The sequence below is a fragment of the Monodelphis domestica genome, chromosome 5 (genome assembly GCF_027887165.1).
Source record: "Monodelphis domestica isolate mMonDom1 chromosome 5, mMonDom1.pri, whole genome shotgun sequence".
NCBI lineage: Eukaryota > Metazoa > Chordata > Mammalia > Didelphimorphia > Didelphidae > Monodelphis > Monodelphis domestica.
In genome coordinates this window covers 323,100,001-323,121,034 of record NC_077231.1, presented here as the reverse complement: position 1 = coordinate 323,121,034, position 21,034 = coordinate 323,100,001, and the positions used below count along the sequence as shown (strand labels likewise).

The 21,034-nt window shown below is 40.5% G+C and overlaps 1 protein-coding gene and 1 long non-coding RNA gene across 2 annotated transcripts in view; both read right to left on the bottom strand.

Annotated features, from left to right (window-relative positions):
* Window positions 1-21,034, bottom strand: part of THSD7A (thrombospondin type 1 domain containing 7A) — a 360,671-nt gene that overhangs the window by 297,446 nt on the left and 42,191 nt on the right. The window lies entirely within an intron of this gene.
* On the bottom strand, window positions 7,115-20,816 carry LOC103095202 (uncharacterized). The gene is made up of 2 exons (XR_473787.3): window positions 8,465-20,816; window positions 7,115-7,864 (listed from the first exon to the last, which is right to left on the bottom strand). It is a non-coding gene; the product is annotated as an uncharacterized LOC103095202 (long non-coding RNA).

The window sequence follows — 21,034 nt, the reverse complement described above, 5'->3', positions numbered from 1 at the left end:
GCAGGACAGCTCCCATTGTGGCTATGATGGTTGTTCCTGATGATGGTGACAATGATGATGATGATGATGATGATGATAAATTTATAAAGCTCTTTAAATTTTGAAAAGTACTTTACAATTATCTCATTTGATTCTCACAAACTCCCTGGATGGTAGATTCTATTTAGCATCTTCATTTTTAAGTGAGAAAATGAGACAGAGAGAAATTGAATAATTTGCTCTTGGTTATATAGCCAGTAATTATTTCAGAGAGTATTTAAACTCAGTTTTTCCTAACTCCAAGTCTAACACTCTATGTGCTATGACACCTACCTACCTTGGACATCATTAGTTTTTTTTTCTTGACATCAAATCTAAGTCAGCTTCTCTTATGTTTTTTCCCCTCCCCATTGCTCCTAGTAATGCCCTATAAGGCTAAGAAGAAAAAAATATAACCCTTTTCCCATGTGACAAGGGAAGTATTCATGTTCCTCCTGAGTATTTGCCTGGCTAAATGTCTCCATTTCCTTCAATGAGCTTGCATATACTAAGAAGATCCAAACTAGCCCATTTGTCCATCTCTAGATACTTCATTTTATCTATGTTCTACCTAAACATGGTGCCAGAATTGGAGACTGCATGCCATATATGGTCTCACCAGCACAAAGAACAGAGGAACTGGCAATTCTCTACTGACAAATATTACATCTCTCAATTCAATTCCATACATTTAATAAACACCTACAATGAACAAGGCTGCCATTAACTCCAGACTGCTGTTCATCTAAACTTTGTTCTTTTGTTTGATCCATGCATCTCTGATTGATAGAACCAGGGGATAAGATTCCCTTTTTTGGCAGTGTAGAAAGGATGTGAGAGTTGGCCATTCTTGTTACTTGGTCTGAAATGGCCTCTCCTGGACAGAGCTCTGAAGAGCTCCATCTTATCCTTGGCTATGCATGGATTTTGCTGTAGGAGCCATTCACAGAGTACAGAGAAAATGAGAGTTCTTAGCCAACACAAAGCCAGAAAGGTTGCCATGGCTTCATAGGGGTGAGCAGAGACCATGAATTTCCAAAGGCTTCTACGAAGCTGTGCTCTTTGACCTCCTCTTATGACTACTATCCACTCAACTGTTTCAAAATGAACAGGGGAGATCTTTGCCTTGGACAGTTCATTTAGCAATCACAATATTTCCTATAAGTTAGATAAATGAAACAGTCCCTTAACAGGAGAAAAGGTCAGCATCATTCCCAGGAAAGGTCACTCATGTCTTCCACATTCTATATTAAATTGTCATCAGGGCTGACCAGGAGTTCCATCAATAACCCAGCTAAGGAGAACGGCACACAGCCTAGAAAGTCATCACCAGGCATGAAGAGTAAGCAAATTCAAGAAGGAGCACCTGGCTCCTCAAGACCGACTCTGACAACATCCAGCACCCATCGACACTGCTCTAGAGCTTCCTTTGCCTATTGAGCTGAAGAGACACAACAAAAATATTACTCACTCCTACTGGCCTCCTCTAGGATCAATGATAAACTCCTCTGCTTAGCTTTTAAAGTCAGGCTTCACCTATCTTTTGAAACCAAATGGACTTGCCTCCCTCTTTCACTCTGAAATCCAGTCAGACAGTTCTTTCTGAGCCTTATTTACAACAAACAGTACAACTCCAATCTCCATACCTTTTCACTGACCACCCCACCTGCCTGGCATGCCTTCCTTCCTTCCTCTGGCATCATAAAGCCCTCTCCTCCTTTACAATGTAAATGATCCATCTGATCCACCCCAACTGTTGCTAATACCCTCTCTTCCAAAGAGTCTTCTACTGAATTAATTTGCATACATTTGTTTCCATTAGTTTTACATTTAGGCTTTACAGTTTTGGATAAGCACTTGCTATCTCTCACTTTAGAAGGCAAGCTCAGTTGGAAAGGGAATGCTTCATTCCCTCATTCCTTGTATTTATATTCCCAGTGCTTGGCACATAGTAAAGGCTTAATAAATATTTGTTGTTTAATCCATCAATCAAAGAACATTTATTGCCTGTTGTCTGCAGGGTACAGGACATACAAAGCTAAACAGGAAAATGGTCCCCCTCTGAGAAGCTGGCATTCTTTTGCAGAGATGGCTTATATGCATATACAGGGAATAAATTCAAAATAAAGGCCAAATAGCTGAATTAAAGGGTAATCAGGGAGGGAACAAACTAATAGTTGGAGGAATTGAGAAAATGTTCATGTAGAAAGTGACATCTGAGTTAAATATTGACAGAAAGAAAGCATTCTAATAGGCAGAGGTGAAGGAGAGATGCCAACGCTTGCAAAAGGAATGGACTATTGTAGAGGCAGAAAAGTGGAAGATGGAGAATCCTGTATGAAGAAAATCCAAAAGGTCAGCTTCCCCACTTCAAATGCCTGTAAATAGTTATGTGTCCCCATGTCTCTATGTCTTGTCTTTTTTTTAACTTATTCTCATCATTTCTTTCAACTCAAATTACATAGCTCAGCAGCCGGAACCTCTGGAAGATTACCCAGCCACTCAAAATGGTGTCCAGAATTGAACTCAATACTCTAAATCAGTGATGGTGAGCTTTTCAGAGACAAAATGCCCAAACCGCATCCATCACACACCTATGAGCTCCCCACCTTACCCCAGACAGGGGAGGTAGGAAGTACTCCCATTGGGCTGCTGGGCTGAGAGGTGGGTGATGCGAGAATTGTCCTCAGGCATGCATGGAGAAGGGGAAGGGAGTAGCCCACTCTAGAATGCTCTGGTACTCATGCCATAGGTTTGCCAATATTGTTCTAACCATTATCTGACTAGGGAGCATCAAGAATACCTATTCATTCCTGGTGTCTATGCTTGAAATAAAACTAGAAAACCTAAATGAGTACATGGCCAAGAAGCCACAAATTCTTCTAGTTGCTCCTTCCTACCACTGACTTACACTGTTAGCTCATGAGTGCACTAAAGTCTCTTAGTGATTGGTTTCCAGGGATGTCTTCTCTATCCTCCATTTGTGTAACTTGTTTTCCATTTCTTTTTCTTTTTATAAACCCTTACTTTCTGTCTTAGGGTCAAAGTTAAGTATCAGTCCCAAGGCAGAAGAGAAGTAAAAACTAGACAATTGGAGCTAAGTGACTTGCCCAGGATCACACAGCTAGGAAGTGTCTGAGGTCAGACTTGAACCTTGGACCTCCCATCTCTTGGCCTGGTTCTCTATCCACTGAGACACCTGTTGCTTGGTTTTCCTTTTCAACTTAAATTCAAGATTTAATGTTCCTGTCCATGCCTACTAGCTGGAATCAAATTTGCTTTATCACCCTAACCTAGCCTCCCCATATCTTTTTGGATCCCAATTCTGCCACTCAGTGGATTTGCTTCTTCTTCCATTTTGTGACTCCTACATATTTAATAGGTGTGTCAACTCTGCCTTAATCCATGTCATTGCTAAAAGTGTTATATAGTACAGGTCGAAGAGAGAACTCTAGTCCCTTTGCTAGAGATTTTCCCTCAGGATGACGTTGATCCAGTCATCTACCCTTTGGGGTTATTCAGTCATAAGGTCCCCACCCTCAAACCCTACAACTACAGTTAACCATCCATGCCTATGAACTTTATTAAATGTCTTACTGAAATCCAATAAGACCATGCTAGTGACACTTGGAACGGAATTAAAGAATTCAGTCTGACAGAAGTAACTCTTTTTAAGACCCTTTTATTATTCTAATAATTCTTGGTCATTGTAGCTTAGAAATCTATCAAAACAATTTAGTGCTGGATATAGGCGTACTTCATATTAAACACTATAATTGAATATTTTCTAGGAAGTAAGAAAAATTTGAATTAAAAACATCCTGTAGATACTGACTAGCTCTGTGATCATAAGAAAAATGTTCAAATTTGAATGCCTATTTCCCAATCTGAATATATAAATATATCTAAAGACCTCAGAGGTTTATTATGAGAATCAAATAAGATAATATATCCAAAATGTCCCCAAACCTTAAAGAACTATATCAATATGGGGTTCTTGTGAGGGGTTCTAGCTGAAATCCATCCCTGCTGTTGTAGAGAGCACTTTTGTTGGCATTATTACTATTTCAATTGCTGCCTTCATATCAATATTCTGTCTATCATTCCTGGTACTATGGTATGTATTTCTTTAGCTGTCATCCATGGCATTGGCGTTGCTTTTGCTTCTGGTGCTATTGATAAAAACATTGCTATTGATGCCATTTTATGATTACATTTGGTAGCACTGCTGTTGAAGTCTGTAAGAATTTAAAATTTAAGTTTTTATGCTAACAATGAAAGTCCTAAAGCAATATTGTGGTTGTTGATTTTAAAATATTATAACTTAAGTCAAAATGACTTTTAGCAGCTTGATTTTCAAAGAGGTGGAAAGAGTAAAAGTGGAAAATGTAAGAAGAAGGTAGAGAATTGTCTAGCCTATCACTCTAAGTGTTGCTCCATTATCCAGCTCAGCCCTGCCAGGGCTCAATAATCGTCAGCCAGAGGACCCAGTGCTGTCTTCAGGAAGGGTTCCACCAATGCAGCCTCTTCCAGGAAAGGAAGGCCTCTCCAGAACCAATCTCTCCAGAAGCCAGGAAAGGAAGGCCAGCTAATCACCCAGCGAGCTGATGAAGGATCCAGGGAAAGAATCTCCTCCTTCAGTCTAGCTCGCCAATGCAGAGTCTCCAAAGATGAACTCCAAAGGAGAAGTCCAAAGGTGAAGTCCCAAGGAGAAGCCCTCCAATGAAGAAGTCCAAAGAAGAAGATGTTGAACAGGAATTTCAGGACTTTATAGTCCTTTTTCCATGTCACTTCCTGTCACTCCCCCACTTTACAGGAACCAATTGCAGTCTTTCAATTTGCCTACCACTGCCCAAGGGGGGTGACAGTAGCCTTTGGATACGTGGGTTTACTCTAGTAAGTGACTAGTGAATTATCTTACTTAGTGTTAAGAAGGGGTGCTTAAGTTTTTTATTGATTAATTCAAAAGTTGCTGATTGATAGACAAAGAAAGTTTGATTCACTGTTCACAAGTCACATTTTTACTAAAGCTGCTTGTGGTAGCATTATTATTGTTTCTGCTGATGCTGTTTTTGTTAACATGATCTCAGTCCCTGCTTCTATCAGCATTGATGTGTCTCCCTTTGATAATACTGGTACCATGGTTATTGGGTATGTCATTGATGCTGGTGTCAATACCATCAGGGAACTCAGACAATTTTGCTTCTCTCAGCATTGCCATAGATACCAACACTATTGTTGCTGATACCATTTCTGTTGGCACCATTGCTGTTGTTTCTGTCTATGCTCCTGTTGGCACCAATGCTATTGCTACACTCGTTGCCACTGCTGCTGGCATCACTGTCATTGTTCCCCTTATCACCACTACTGAGAACATAGACTTGGGGGCCATTGTTGTTGCTGGTGGTAATATTACTATTGTGACTACTGTTGGCATTGATACTGTCATCTTTGCCACAGCTAACTCCATTGCTTTTGGAGCTGTCCTCATGATGTATACCACTGTACTTAGAGTCCCTGAAGGTTATAAGCAGCATTAAAATCACTGTCATCAGCATTGCTTTCAACATTGCCTTTACTCCTGAAGCTGCCATTGCTCTTGACATTGATTTTGTAGGGGCTACTATTGGCATCACTGCTTTGTGTGCCATCATTGATGATGCCAGTCTCGTTCCCATTAGAAGCATCACTGATGCTGCTGGCCTCAATGATAGCATTGATGCTACCAGCACCAATGGCAGTATCATTGTTGCTATTATGTCTATGGCATAATTGTCATTATTTTTGTCATTTCTGTTGCATAAAGTTGCTAGTGTTATTGTCAGGATTTTTGGTGCCATTTTCAGTTTTACCATCATGGTTGCTAGTATTGCCCCAGTTAGCAGCCTTACTGTAGCTACTGTTACCTATTTTGCATATGCTGCTTCTGGCAGCATCATTTTTACTGGCAGCATTAATGTTCTTACTGCCATGGTGTAAGAGAGAGGAATATGCAAAAATAAGAAATGGCAAAAGAGAGAAATTAGATCCAGTGAAGCAAGAAGTGGTCCATGTGGGGGAGGGGCGGAAAGAAAGTGACCCAGGATTCCAAAGAGAACAGAGACTGAGAAGAACTCAAAAAACTGCCACTTCAACTCTGACTCCTTCAGCTGAAAGTCTGTCAAGGGGATCTCAAATGATGGGGGTTTCCCTCTGGACACCAAAAGCTTCCTGGTGATCCATGGAAATCTTTTGCTCACCTAAACACAGTAGATTGGACTTTAGAAGAAGCCATCTGCTGAGGAAATCCTCTCCAAGTTTTTTCTCCATCTCTCTATCCCCCAAATCTGCCCTGAACTCTAGTAATAACCAAATTAGCTCAGGAATAGGGACAACCAGCAGTTGACCAGAAGAAGGGTTGAGGCTTAAAACCTGGGCCCCCTGAAATTTAAGGGGGTCAGTCTGTCAGTCTTTAAGAACTCCTGTTACCCACTTTCCTTACTCAATTCTCCTATTTCCCCTTCCCTGGGTGATTTTCCATTAAAGTGTTATTTTATAGACCATATATAGACCATATAAATAAAATATATTTTATTTATAGACCAGATCTACCTGCCTTCTGACACCAAAGAAGGGGACTGAATATTTGGGGAGAATCACACCTTTCCCCAAGGAGGAGGATTGGCTCAAGTGTAGGGTTGGGGAGTAAACCCAGATCTCAAAGGGAAAGTGGTAGTTGGGGTATCGGGAGGATCCAGAGGCAGGAAAATCTATCCCGCCTCTCAACAGCAACTGAGATCAAGAAGGGAGGCAGTGGGTCATTTCTCTAAAGGCTTCTCCTCCAGTCCTTAACTTCTTCCTCCCAAACCAAATCTCTGAGGAGACATATTCTATTCCCTCAGGGAAACAAACTCGGGTTGTCTTTACCAAGGGGAAGAGAGGAGAAGATCAACCTCTTCCCCCCTCTCATTCTCTCAACCGCTTCTCTCCCTCTTCCCTATTCACCAGTGTAGGGGGAGTGTAACCTCCCTTATTGGCCTATATTACAGTGGGCATCATTACTGATCATGATTCTTACCATGGTTCTTGTTTGAATAATTGTCATTGTTGGCATCACTGTTATTACTAGCCCCATTTCTTTTATTAATGTCACCCTTTCTGCTGGATTTTATTATCAACATGTACATCATTGACATTGTTGCTGTCCTTGTTGTTGATGACAGAATTGCCATTTACTCTGTCATTGCTACTACTGGCTTCACTGGTATTGTGGTCATCACTGTTGCTATATTGCAGTTGTGGCCAAAATGGCTTCTCATAGTGGCATTCTGATTTATAGTATCATTGCTATTGTTGTTCCTGTGGCTTCTGGAAGAAGTGCTATTGCTATATGTGTTGCTTTTGCAGACAGCATTGTCCCTGGTGTCATCACCACCAGTGTTTATATTTCTGCCATCATCACTCTTTCTGGCTCCATTGCCATGTCTGTTGGCATCATTACTAGGACTTTCAGGCTTACCATGCGTATCACCATTGGTCCTAATGTCATTTCCTGCAACATTGCTCTTGAGGTCTTTTTTGCTATTATAAGCAGAATCACCATAAGTGTCACCATCACTAATGGAAGGAGTAATACCGTGAGTGGTGCTGGTGCCTGTTGCCATCACTGATTTTTCAGCATTGCTGTAGTAGTGCTGGTGTTGCTATTGTAATAATTGTTGATGTGACCACCACTGCCTCTGGAGCTGTTAAGGTCATTTCAGTTGTTGCCACTGTTGGTGCTGTTATCATAGCTGTCTTCATCAATACTGATGTTGCCATCTTTGCATCAGTTGCTGCCATCATAGTGGTTGCTAATACTTGCTGCCTTGGAAAAATTTGAAAAAATATTGCCTGAGATGGTTCCTTGCTCCCTTTCTACATCCTCATAGGCTATATCCTGCTGTAATCAATGCTAGAATATCATCAAGAATCAGATTACTGACACATTCCACCCCAAATTCTATCTCTTCTTTCTGCATAGACCTACAGTTTGAAGTATCTAACTAGTATTATTCCTGTAACTGGAAATGATCAATATTCAGCCCTACAGCTTCTCCCATGCTCTACAATGTTTAGTGTCCAGTACTCAAAGTCATCTTTTCATTACTTTCAGTGTCTTGGGAAGCCCCTTGCCTGCAGGGTCTCTTTTACCCTCTTCTAATGTTCTTTGAGTTTTAGCATTCTCTTAAACACTTTTTGCTGGCCATTTCTCAGCCTGAGATGTATTCTCCTAAATCAATAAGACAGAGGCAAAAGAAAAGCAAAATGGTGTTGTCCTTGGCTCTCAACCTCTAGGCTTGGGTTAGGCTGCAATCTTTGTGATGTTATTGTCTATAAGCACCTTTGATCAGCAAGCCTGGATTATGCCAGGTTTCACCCTTCCTGATACAAGTCTGACAAGACTCTGACACTCTATCTCTCTTACCTTACCATCCTTTCTTTCATCCATCATTCTTGTCCTTTTAAAATCAGAGTTCATACAGCCCCCTGTTCAACCACAGGAATTTCTTTAGACACCTCCCCCTCTTTATTTCTTATCAGAATCTATAGAGACTAGATCACAATTCCTTAGAATCTCAGGTTGTAGAATTTTTTCCTATTTTTCTTCATTCAGAAGTCTTTGAAAAAAGTCCCTTTTAAACATCAGACTATAATTGGTGTTGTAAGGGTTAAATTTAATGGTCGGACAACAATTTTATGAAATTATGTGGTTGCCAATATTGATTATGTCTCGAGTCATAAATTTATTTATAAGTATTTACAAAATGGAGAGTAAACAATGAAGTTGAGAAATGTGAAGGGTATAGAAAAGTTATCTTTCCTATCTTAATCCAGGCAGAGATTAATTAGCTCTCAACCAGGAAGACCTGTAGTGAGTAATCACGCAGCCTCCTCCAAGATGGAAGCCAGTCTTTCCAGAAATTAAGAAAGGAGCCAGCCTTTCACTAACCCCACAAAGTAGTCCAGGAATCAGAGTCCAAGGTAAAGCCAAGCTTCAAGCCCACAATCCAAGCCTCAGTCTCCAGCTAAGGTCCCTCAAAGACTCTTTCCAGTCAGGAGACTATCTCCACAAGACTCCCTCAAACTGAAGGAATCCTGGATTTTTATGGTGATTTCTTGTCCCTGCCCCTCTTCACAGGGGCCAATCACAGTTTCCAAATTGTCTAGCACTGCTGGGCAGTGTTTGTGGGAACCAGTTCTCACCTTCTGGAGGGGTAAATACTCATCAAAAGGACTCAGATTCCTGGCTGATTTCGTTTCTGAGGGTGTAAATTCTGATCATGGAATTCACAAGTTAAAAGAGTGGAGCTCTCTAAGTAAGTGACTTGTGAGTTCTCTAAGTACCTAACTAGCTTCTCACCCAATACTAAATAGGATGTTCAACCTTTTGTTGATTCAATACAAAAGTAGACAAAGGGGAGTTAATCTTGTCTTTACAATCTAAGTAGGGGTACTTAGGTTAGTGTTAACTCCAAATAGACAAAGGAAATAAAGGATACCCTTTCACAAATGTAAACTCAGAGAGAACAAAGAATTCCCTTTTACAGTACTCTCCTCCTTGCCTGTCAAAATCTCCAAGATTATGGAGTCACTATCTCAAAAATTTCTTGCCATCTGTCATTGACCAGTCACATTAGATAGAATCATATACAGAATAGCAGTGAGTCCAAGCAATTCCCACCACCATCTGAAAAGTAGGAACCTTTCCTCTGCCATCTTGCTTTCTATTTCTTTGTTATGTGTGCCTTCTGCTACTAGAATGCAAGCTTCTTAAGGGCAAAGTCTATCTTTTTTGCTTGTACTTGTATCCCCAGGGCTCAGCATAGTACCTGGGATGTAGAGAGTATTTAATAAATGCTCTACCTATCCATTTCCCAGGTTCCCTAAATAGACTGGAAAACATTAGGATTTCTTAGGTTTGACATTTCTTGGCCTTAGTCAAGTCATGCATTCTATGGAATGCCTTCATTTACAATAATCTGAAGTATTGTGGAGAAGCAAAATTGAAAAAGATCCTCTCACTGTATAAATCAGCATATACTTTGATTCTCTGTGACTTCAAAAGGAAAATGGACATGAGGAAAGGCAGCTAAAATAGAACTGGAATGAGGAACTACTCTCCTTGGAGTTTTCCTCTTCCTGTTGGCTCCCTTCTTCCACTAGTGACTTCCTTTTATGGCTTCCCTTTGGGGGATGGGCCCAGGCTGGGCAGACTTCATTCCACTCTTATCTGGGTCGCTTCTGTCTCTCTGGGCTTTGTTCACCATTGCTCCACATGGTCCTTCATATGTTATCTTCAACATAAGCAACTTGAGTGTAGAGACTACCCTTATTTTGGTTTTATTTCAATTTCTGGCATGTAGGACAGTGATTAATAAATATTTGTTTCTTGCCTGCTTGGGGCCTCTCTCATTATTTTGGAGAGGTGAAAGACTATGGGAGTGGAATGTCATATATTTTGATTTTACTTAATTTTTGTTTTTGTTGTAAGGGAAAATACACTTGAAAAAGATGAGAGATACACTTAGAGGTTATTAGTTAAGAGATGCAGGAAACAAATTTAGAAATAATGAAATAGAAATTAACAACTAAAACCAGGCTAAAAAAGATGATTTGAGAATAAGGACTGAAAGAGAATGATGGTCACCTTTTTAAAACCTTGCCATAATTATATTGTAAATATTTCTTTTATGGTGAGGGGTGAAAGAAAAGGCAGGAAAAAGAGGAGGGTGGAAGAGAGATAATTATAGAATATAATTATAGAAGAATACATCTCGGACAAAAAGTGACTAGTTAGAAAGATTCTATGACAATCAACTGGTTTCCCTTTTCACTATCTCAAACTCCAAAGTATCCACTGCATGAGAAAGCTGAGCTGGTATCTAAGGTAAGAGGACCATGCCACAATACAGCCACTGAACACTCAGACGTTTCCATGATCTGTCCAGAGCTCTGTGTTGTGGATATTCACAAGTGTCCATCATCTTCTCAAGGCTAGAAGGCTTACAAGGTTCACCCGAGAGAAACACTTTCATCCAGTATCCCTACCAACTTTATATTTAACCTGATAATTTCAAGACACGTCTGTGAGAGATGTTTTGTGAATGTTCGTGTCCCAAAACATATTGGTGACTTATAAAGGAAGAAAATTTACCAACACAAGAATTAAAAGAAGAAAAATAAATAAATACTAACAATAGATTTCACATCCATTTTCCTATTTGACCCTCAAAGCAAATCACTTTCTACAGAGGAAGGAATTGCAGCTTCTTGAGATGAATAAATGATTTGGGCTATGTAATATACAAGAAGTGTCAAAATTAGAATTTGAACCCTGTGCTTGCCTGATTCTAAGTCTAGCATTTTTTCATCATATCACACAGCAATTTTTTTGAGTTACTAATTTAATTAAAAGAATCTAGCCAAATGCAAGAATATCAGGTGCTGAAAGAGCCAAGGCCAATCTCACTCTGTCCTAGAACTTTTTAAAAGAAAAAATAAAAGATGATGACCAAACTCTCTCCAACCCAGACTCTCAGATCTATCTATCTAGACAAGCTTCAGTGCAGAAGTAAGAGACAACCCTCACTTACTCTCTGCTGAAGGGCATGAGTGCATTGATCCAGATTCCTTGGGAACACAGGGAGTATCTAGCGTTTGCTCAACACATTTTGAGTAAGATCAAACACAAATAATTCTTTTTGCTTCTTCTACTGGGAAAATACGCTTTCCTGGACCAACAAAGAAAGAGAACAAACACAGAACTCAAGGTAGAGGCTTCATGTTCTGTCCCAAACAAGCTAATACACTGGCAGAAGGAGCTGCCTCAACCTCATCTAGCCAATATGATTCCAAAACTGAATATACATATTAAAAAGTTTGTCCAGTCATTGAACACTTGGGTCTGGCCCACTCATTTAATGAAAATACCCCCAAATGGTACAAATATCCAAAGGCTTTTTTTTTAATTATATTTTATTTGATCATTTCCAAGCATTATTCATTAAAGACATAGATCATTTTCTTTTCTTCCCCCCACCCCTCCACCCCCCATAGCCGACACGCAAATCCACTGGGCATTACATGTTTTCTTGATTTGAACCCATTGCCATGTTGATAATATTTGCATTAGAGTGTTCATTTAGAGTCTCTTCTCTGTCATGTCCCCTCAACCGCTGTATTCAGGCAGTTGCTTTTCCTCGGTGTTTCCACTCCCATAGTTTATCCTTTGCTTATGGATAGTGTTTTTTTCTCCTAGATCCCTGCAAATTGCCAAAGGCTTTTTAAGATCCTCAGAGCAGAAAGAAATGCCACCAAGTCTACTTCATCAATACTTGGTCACACCATAATCTCCACTAAAAATGGGGAATGATCCAAGGGGAAGGAGAAGATCCATGGTAAGTATAGACATCTCCTCTTGCTGACTTAAGTCCAATAAATTATATAAGAGATGTTAGTGAGGACATCAGTGATTAGAAGAAGAATCAGGCTATGCTTATAGCATAACTAAGATTAAATCTTAGCAGGTGGCCAGTCTGAAGAGTTTGCTGGCACAGAGAAAATAGTGAAGGATCTTAGAGGAAAGTTCCTAGCACGATGGATAGATGCTTTAGGGAGAATTTATTAAAGGGCATAATCAGAAGGTAAAGATGAAGTACAGAGACATTACAGCCTCAGGAAATCACATATCAACTAGAATATCCATCACCATGAAATGGAAATTCATGATAAGTAAGTTCTGAATACTGTGACTTGCATTTAAATGTAGACCCCAGTGGGTAAGGAAAACAAAGCAAGTTTGGGGTCCTTCTACTGACTCTACTTAAAAAATAATATTTCCCTCATTATCATGTAAAAATAAATTTTAACATTCATTTTTAGTAGTTTGAATTCCAAATTTTCTCCCTCCTGTCCCTCCCCACTCCCTGGTGGTAAGCAATCTGATATGGCTTTTACATGTGTAATCATGTAAAACATTTTTCCATATTAGTCATTTTGCAGAAGAGAATTTGAACAACAACAAAAATGAAGAAAATGAAATATAGTATGTTTTGGTCTGCTTTCAGACTCCATCAGTTCTTTCACTGGAGGTGGATGGCATTTTTCATAATAAGTGCTTTGGGATTGCCTTGGATCACTGTAATGCTGAGAATCGCTTGGTCTTTTACAGTTGATCATCATGCAATATTTCTATTACTTTCTGCAATGGTCACCTGGTTCTACTTACTTCACTCTGCATCAGTTCACATAAGTCTTCCCCAGTTTTTCTGAAACCATCCTGCTCATCATTTCTTAGAGTGCAATAGCATTCCTTAGTTCCATTTTAATGGTTCACCAACTGCTGACCAATCTAATGAACCCACACCTGCCTTCTGTGATTCATCCTTGACTTGAATATAAATGAGTTCCCAGAAACAGGACATTCACCTTTAGCTAAAGAGGGTTTTTGAAGAGGGTCTACCTTAAAGTACCTATCCTAGAAGATGGTGAAGATGCAGAGGGGGATAAAGATCAACTTTAAAGGAGATTTTGAAAACACAAACCTTTATAGAGTCACTTTTAATTTGGAACATCAAATTATCTATGCATTTTATTCCAATCATCTGTGGTCTAGACTTCTGAAGCCACTAGAAGTAACTGCTCTTAGTGTTAAAAAAACACCTTTTAGTTGAAAAAATAATAGGGTATATTCATGAATGTTTTTAACCCATGGTTAAAGGATTTTAAAGATACGGTATACTTCCCCGGGGCGGGGAGAAAAGTTCTCACAGAACCCCAGGTTTACAGCTAGAAAAGCCCTCAAATATCAGCTCTTCCAATTTCTTAATTTCATAGATGGGAAAGTGAGAGGCCCACAAAAAGGAAATGATTTGCCTGCAGTTACATAGTTGGTAAAAATGGCGAAATCAAACCCAAGTTCTCTGCCTTCAAACCCATGTGAGCTTTCCACTATGCCAGGCTGCCTCAAAGATGTATGCATTTGGAATAAGGTGAGTGATTCATTTCTGCTCACTAGTGGATTCATTAATCCCAGGTGACTAAGTGGGGGGGGGACTGATACAACCTTTTTAATATTCATAATCTCATTTTTCAGAATTGTATTTGGTTACTGCTGATAAGTACAGACAAAAGTGGGTGAGCGGATCCATGATCTATAGGGCTAATGTGGCTTGAGGACTATTAGTCAAAATGGAAACAGGGGATTGATGAGGACAGAGTGGAATGTTTCCTTTAGAAATGTTAATACAAAGAAAGAGGTTATTGAGAAACTGGAGAGCTTTCTCTGTTTATATTAGGGGTTCCGGCGTTTTTCCTAGAGGAGTGATTCTAGTACTATACTACCAAAATCTGTGCCCTGTTAGGAAGACTACGAAGGAAGTAGGAATGATCTTTGGGCTGTCATTCTGAAAACTATATTAAATGAGTCTCAGAATAATAATCACCAACCCACTCATCTAAAATGCTTTAAAATCTACTAAACGCTTGGCATATAAATAACCCATTCAGGACATCCAGTATATGTCTTATGAGTCTCTTTTTACAGATGAGGAAACTGAGGTTTGGAGTCTAACTTGTCCCTGCATCAAACAATTAGTGGCTGATCTGGGATTCAAACTCAGGTCTCTTGACTCTAAGCCTGACCTCTTCTCTTTATGAAGTTGATCAGATTTTAGAATAACCTTTTAAATTAAAAAAAATCCATGAAGACACTAAGCATTGTTCTTAAGGGATCTTTCAATGGACTAGAATCATAAATATGTCTGCAGCAGCTCCCATGATGATTAAGGCTAAGCCATACCTCCCAATAGTTCCACCAGGTTGGTGTGCAGTCTCAGATTGAAGGCTTCCACCTCCTGCTATAGCCCATTCCATTTGTTGATAATGACACGTGGGAAGATATATGTTGGTGATGGAATTCTATTGTGCTAAAAGGAATAATAAGGTGGAGGAATTCCATGGAGACTGGAACAACCTCCAGGAAGTGATGCAGAGCGAGAGGAGCAGAACCAGGAGAACATTGTACACAGAGACTGATACGCTGTGGCACAATCGAACGTAATGGACTTCTCCATTAGGGTCAATGCAGTGATCCTGAACAATCTGCAGGGATCTACAAAACACTATCCACAAGCAGAGGCCAAATTATGGGAGTAAAAACACCGAGGAAAAGCACCTGCTTGACTACAGGGGTTGAGGGGACATGACAGAGGAGAGACTCTAAACGAACACTCTAATGCAAATACCAACAACAGGGAAATGGGTTTGAGTCAAGAACACATGTGATACCCAGTGGAATCATGCGTCGGCTATGGGAGGGGTGGTGGGAGGGAGGGGGAGGAAAAGAAAATGATCTTTGTTTCCAGTGAATAATGTTTGGAAATGACCAAATAAAATAATGTTTAAAAGGGAAAAAAACAAAATAAAATACCCAAGTCAGCTTGGGAAAAAAATATATTTCTTTTGACTCTAAACTTGCCTTTCTGTAATGTTCTCCTGTTGGTATCCAAATTTGGCAGTCAGGGAAAGTGAATAGAACCCTTTCGTTGGACAACCCTTTAGCTATTTAAGGATGATATTGTGTGTCACCGCCTTCTGCTTCAAGTCTTCTCTTCTCCAGGCTAAATATTCTCAGTTATTCCAACCAATATGCAAGCAATCCTGGTCAACCTGCTCTACACATATTCAGGATCATGACTGTCCCTTCAAAGTCTAGCCCATGGACCTAATTACACAGCTGCAGATGTGGTCTGGCCAGGGAACAGGACAGTGAGGCGATCACCTTCCTCATTATGTGTGTTAGAAATCTGTTAACTAAAGCTAAGTTCCCCATTAGAATTTGGGGTTGATAAGGCTCACTGTGGACATCCCCAGTTTTTAGTCCCACTGTGGGCATACCAAGCATCCCCAACCCCTTCCCCTCTAGGATGCTCTTCCAGGTCTTCAGGAATTTCTCACGACATATTCTCTCATCCTAGACTTGCACAAATATATTTTTGAACTTGAATTCAGGAGTTCACCTTTATCCATAGCAAACTCCCTTGTTAGCTGAGGCTCTGTTATTCCTTCCTGATAAGATCTCATTGGCTATGAGATCTATCCTCAATCTCACTCTTCTTCTCAGACTTGTTTCACTTAGTATGTAACTGGACTTGTAGTCATATAACTAAACACGTGCCTTCTGCCATCGTTCTCCCAATTACCTGAAATGCCCACGCCTAATCACTGCTAGTAAGGGGCGAGAATGTTCTGCTGCCATCTTGAACCAGTTTTCAAAAGCCAATTATTAAATTTGAACGTGCATAGCAATCAACTATGCTCCACTACTTACCTAGGTATCTGTACTCCACCCCAAGTCTGTGTATCACTGAGCATGGGGTGGAGAAATTTATCTACAAGAATGCTGTAACAAGAAAGTTACACTAATCTGTAATGCGATTTTATTGATATCAATATCAATATCTGCTCAGGGATGGAGATGGAAGCAGGAAAGACTCAATAATAATCCATGACTTCCCCTCTCAGCAGGAAGCAGTTTGATGAGCAAAGAACATTGCCCATTGCCCCTTGGACTTATGGCCCCCCCTTCCAAACCCCTCTACCATATACCACCCCCCTTTTTTCCTTTTTTTAAACAGAGAAAAGAATTCGAATGACGGGGCTGTGGGAACATAAAGCACTTCCCTCAATGCCTGCCCCAACAACACCTGGTGGAACACCAGGACTTTGTTCCTCAGCCTGTCCTTCATGGGTGAGCACCATTCCTTTTTTTTTCTTTTTTTTTTAAATATATTTTATTTGATCATTTCCAAGCATTATTCGTTAAAGATCATTTTCTTTTCCTCCCCCCCACCCCCCATAGCCGACGCGTAAGTCCACTGGGCATTAGATGTTTTCTTGATTTGAACCCATTGCTTTGTTGATAGTATTTGCACTAGAGTGTTCATTTAGAGTCTGTCCTCTGTCATGTCCCATCAACCGCTGTGTTCAGGCAGTTGCTTTTCCTCGGTGTTTCCACTCCCATAGTTTATCCTTTGCTTATGAATGGTGTTTTTTTCTCCTGGATCCCTGCAAGTTGTTCAGGGACATTACACCGCCACTAATGGAGACGTCCATTACGTTCGATTATACCACAGTGTATTAGTCTCTGTGTACAATGTTCTCCTGGTTCTGCTCCTCTCGCTCTGCATCACTTCCTGGAGGTTGTTCCAGTCTTTATGGAATTCCTCCACTTTATTATTCCTTTTAGCACAATAGTACTCCATCACCAACATATACCACAGTTTGTTCAGCCATTCCCCAATTGATGGGCATCCCCTCGTTTTCCAGTTTTGGGCCACCACAAAGAGCGCAGCTATGAATATTTTTGTACAAGTCTTTGTGTCCATTATCTCTTTGGGGTACAGACCCAGCAGTGCTATGGCTGGGTCAAAGGGTAGATATTCTTTTGTCGCCCTTTGGGCATAGGTGAGCACCATTCCTGAGAACCAGCCAACACATCCAGAGACTGGGGTTCCCCACCCCATCTCAGGAATATCCAATGAAGTGAACCCAAGTAGCTCGCTTTCCTCAGAGACAACCAATGAGATTACTGCAAGTCACCTTATTCCATACTTCCCCTTTATTTCCCCAACCCTATATAATACAGTATCCTTCCTCATTTAGAAGAGATTCGGCAGCCATCTTTGTGGATGTTGATCTGTGGGAAGATTGCCAGATGAGCTAAGAAGAAAAGGATCCTCCAGGACCAACCTGAACCCCTGACACTGTTTCCAAATTTGCATTTCAAAATTAGTCAGTCCCTTTTAACACCTTCAATGCACATGGCAGAGTGCTTGGTTGACTTCAGCAGAATGGTGGCTCTTGTATTCTTCCAGTTTACAGAAAACTTTAGAGTGATATTTATCTAATTTCTGAAACAAACAAACATAAGCTCAGTCTAGGCAAAATGCTTTTTCATTGCATCTCTTTTGCCAAAGAGCAACCCAGCAATGAGACAAAGCAAATGGCTTCTACTCCAATAGTTCAGGGAACTACTCATCCCTGAAAAGGTTCAGAAGTTATGAGACCCAAAAGAAAGCTCCCTTTACTATTGTGAATTGTTCTGTCCATAGTAAAGGTACTGTTTTCAGTCTTGGGCAAACTATCCATCGTCTGACATCATGACAATGAAGTACAGTTTGATATCGGTACCAGAGCAGAGGAAAGAACAAAATGATTGAGCCTTTGACACCAAGAGAAAGGGACCTATCTATCCTCCCATCGTTCAGCTCTCCTGAAAAAATTCAGTGGAAAGAAAGCCCAAAGTCTTCCACTGGAGTTATCAGATTAAACACTGAGTCAGAGGTCAGTTGCCATCCTGGTAATTATCTGTGGAGTTGTCAGAAGTGATAAGCTCAACAGTAAGAATTCCCTAAAATACTGCTGAAGAACATTTATTCTATGATCTTATTATCTCTAAAGGGGAAACATGAAATTGATAATGAATGGAACCCCAGACACTTCTGGAATAAATAGTGCTTACTGCCCAGGACTTCGAAGAGCTATGCAAAAGAGGGACAAAGTTCAAATTCATGGCATGACAGCAGATCTCTAATATCATCCATGAGACACGCCTTCCAATAGAACAGATTTCAGCTTTTTCAGACTTTCTTACATATTCTTGCAAATGGTTTTCAGGGAACTCTCACCATGCACAGGACCTTCCCTTGTTTTGATGACTATCCCAATGGCATTGGTCCTTGGACTGTCAGTTATGCATCGTTCTCAAGACCTCCCACATTTTCCAGTCTTGCATATCCTTACTGGCAGCTTTGCTATCACTTCTTTTGCACAAGCCATCTCTGACTATAGGCTACAATCTGTCAAACTTACACCTCTTTTTTGACCTTGGAGCCACCCACACTTCTGATTTTTTTGAAAATTGTGGGCTTGAAAACAAAACCAATGCACCCAAGATTAGCAGGAGAGCAGAAAGCTGGAGTGAATATCTCTGATAAAGGCCTCCTTCTCAGCTATGCAGAGAACTAAGTCAAATCTATGAGAATAGATCATTCTTCAAATGATAAATGATCAAAGGATATAAACAGGCAGTTTTCAGATAAAGAAATCAAGGTTATCCAGAGTAAGTATAAGACAACTGTCCAAGTCACTCTTGATTAGAGAAATGCAAATGAAGACAACCCTGAAGTGCCATTTCACACCTATCAGATTGACTAATGTGACAGAAAAGGAATGTGATAAATGTTGGAAAAGGTGTGAAAATTGGGACAAAAACACATTATTGGCGGAGTTGTAAACTGACCCAACCATTCTGAAGCTATGCCCAAAGGACTTGAAAACTTTGTGTACCCTTTGATCCAGCAATACCACCAGCAATGCCAAGTCCTAAAGAGATTTTAAACGGCTAAAAGGACCTATTTGTACAAAAATGCTTATAGCAATTCTTTTTGCAGTGGCAAAGCATTGGAAACTGAGATGTCCTTCAGTTTAGGAATGGCAGACCGAGTTGCTGTATTGATTGTCTATTATGTTATTATACTATAAGAAATGATGAAAAGGAGGAATTTCAGCAAATCCTGGAAAAGTTTACATGACCTGATGCAGAGTGAATGGAGCAGAACCAGGGGAACATTGCTCACAGTGTAGGCAGCACTATTTTATGATGACCAACAGAGTAATCCAAGACAATCCCAGAGGAGTTCTGATGAAAAATTGGATGAGCCTCCAGAGAAATAACTGGACTCCAAATGCAGACCACAACATAGTATATATTTGACTTTCTTTCCCCATTTTTGTTGCTGTTGGACTTCTCTTCCAGGAGATGACTAATACGGAAAAATGTTCTATAAAATTGCACATGTAAAATCTATGTTAGAGCTCTTACTATTTCAGGGAGATAGAGGGATGGAAAGGAAAGAAAGAATTTGGGACTCAACATTTAAACAAAAGAATGCCATAATTGTTTTTACATGTAATTGGGGAAAGAGGAAACTACTCAGAAAAATAAAATTATGGAGGGGGCTGGGGTGAGAGAGGTGGGAAATCAGAGAATAGCTTAGGTAGAGGGACAGGAATGGTGATGCCACTGGTATAGGGGACTCTCAGAGGAGAAATCCCTCTCTATTTATGTCCTCCCTCACATCAGAGGAAAGCAAGGGCTCACTTTGAAGACATGAGAGATGGTAAGAATTAGCTTAGCGTTGTGTTGAGTTTTCCATTCGGGCTTGGGCTGACATTTTCAACTCTGAGATGTGATAGTGGCTAAAGCTAACTGGAGGCAAGGGGTCATGAGTCTAGAGAAATGTTTGACAATAAGAATGGGAGCCTGTATGTGACCTTCTCCTCATCCAGACCCTGGGTCACTCTTCCATACAATGTGCCATTGTTGGTACCACAACAAATGTGGGCTGTCCGGGCAGATTTTTGGCAGACTCGTGGCCTTGCTGGGCTGCACTTTTAAGAAAGAATGCTGTCCACTGGGACCATTTCTCCACAGATCGGGGACAATTGGCCATTGTAACTCCTAGGAATGCTGTCCATTGTGCCCATTTCCCTGCAGGATAATCTGCCTCCCTCTCTCCTGCCCTTTCCTTGGAATGTTATTTATGAAACTCACAGTAACTCTTTGTTGGTTTCTACCCAGAAATAAAAAGAACAACAACAGCAGCTCGGACCCAGAAGGCAAGGCTGGCCACTTTGTTGGGACGGGAATCTTTGAAGCTCTTGGCATGTCTCCATTTCAAAAAGAGAACTTTAAGACCAGGCGGAAAGCAGAACTTCCACAGGGACCTCCCTATTGGGCTATCTGGCGTTGATATCCGAGAGGGGACGTGGGGGTGGGGTGGGTGGGAAGGGGGGAATGAAACAATGCAAAAACAAAAGATGTCAATAAAGCCTCTATTTGGACAGCTTTTTAAGGCAGGAGCCCAGATGCAGGCAGATTTTATTGGCAGAACAATAGAAGGAATCACTTCATGAGGAACTACGTGGAGGG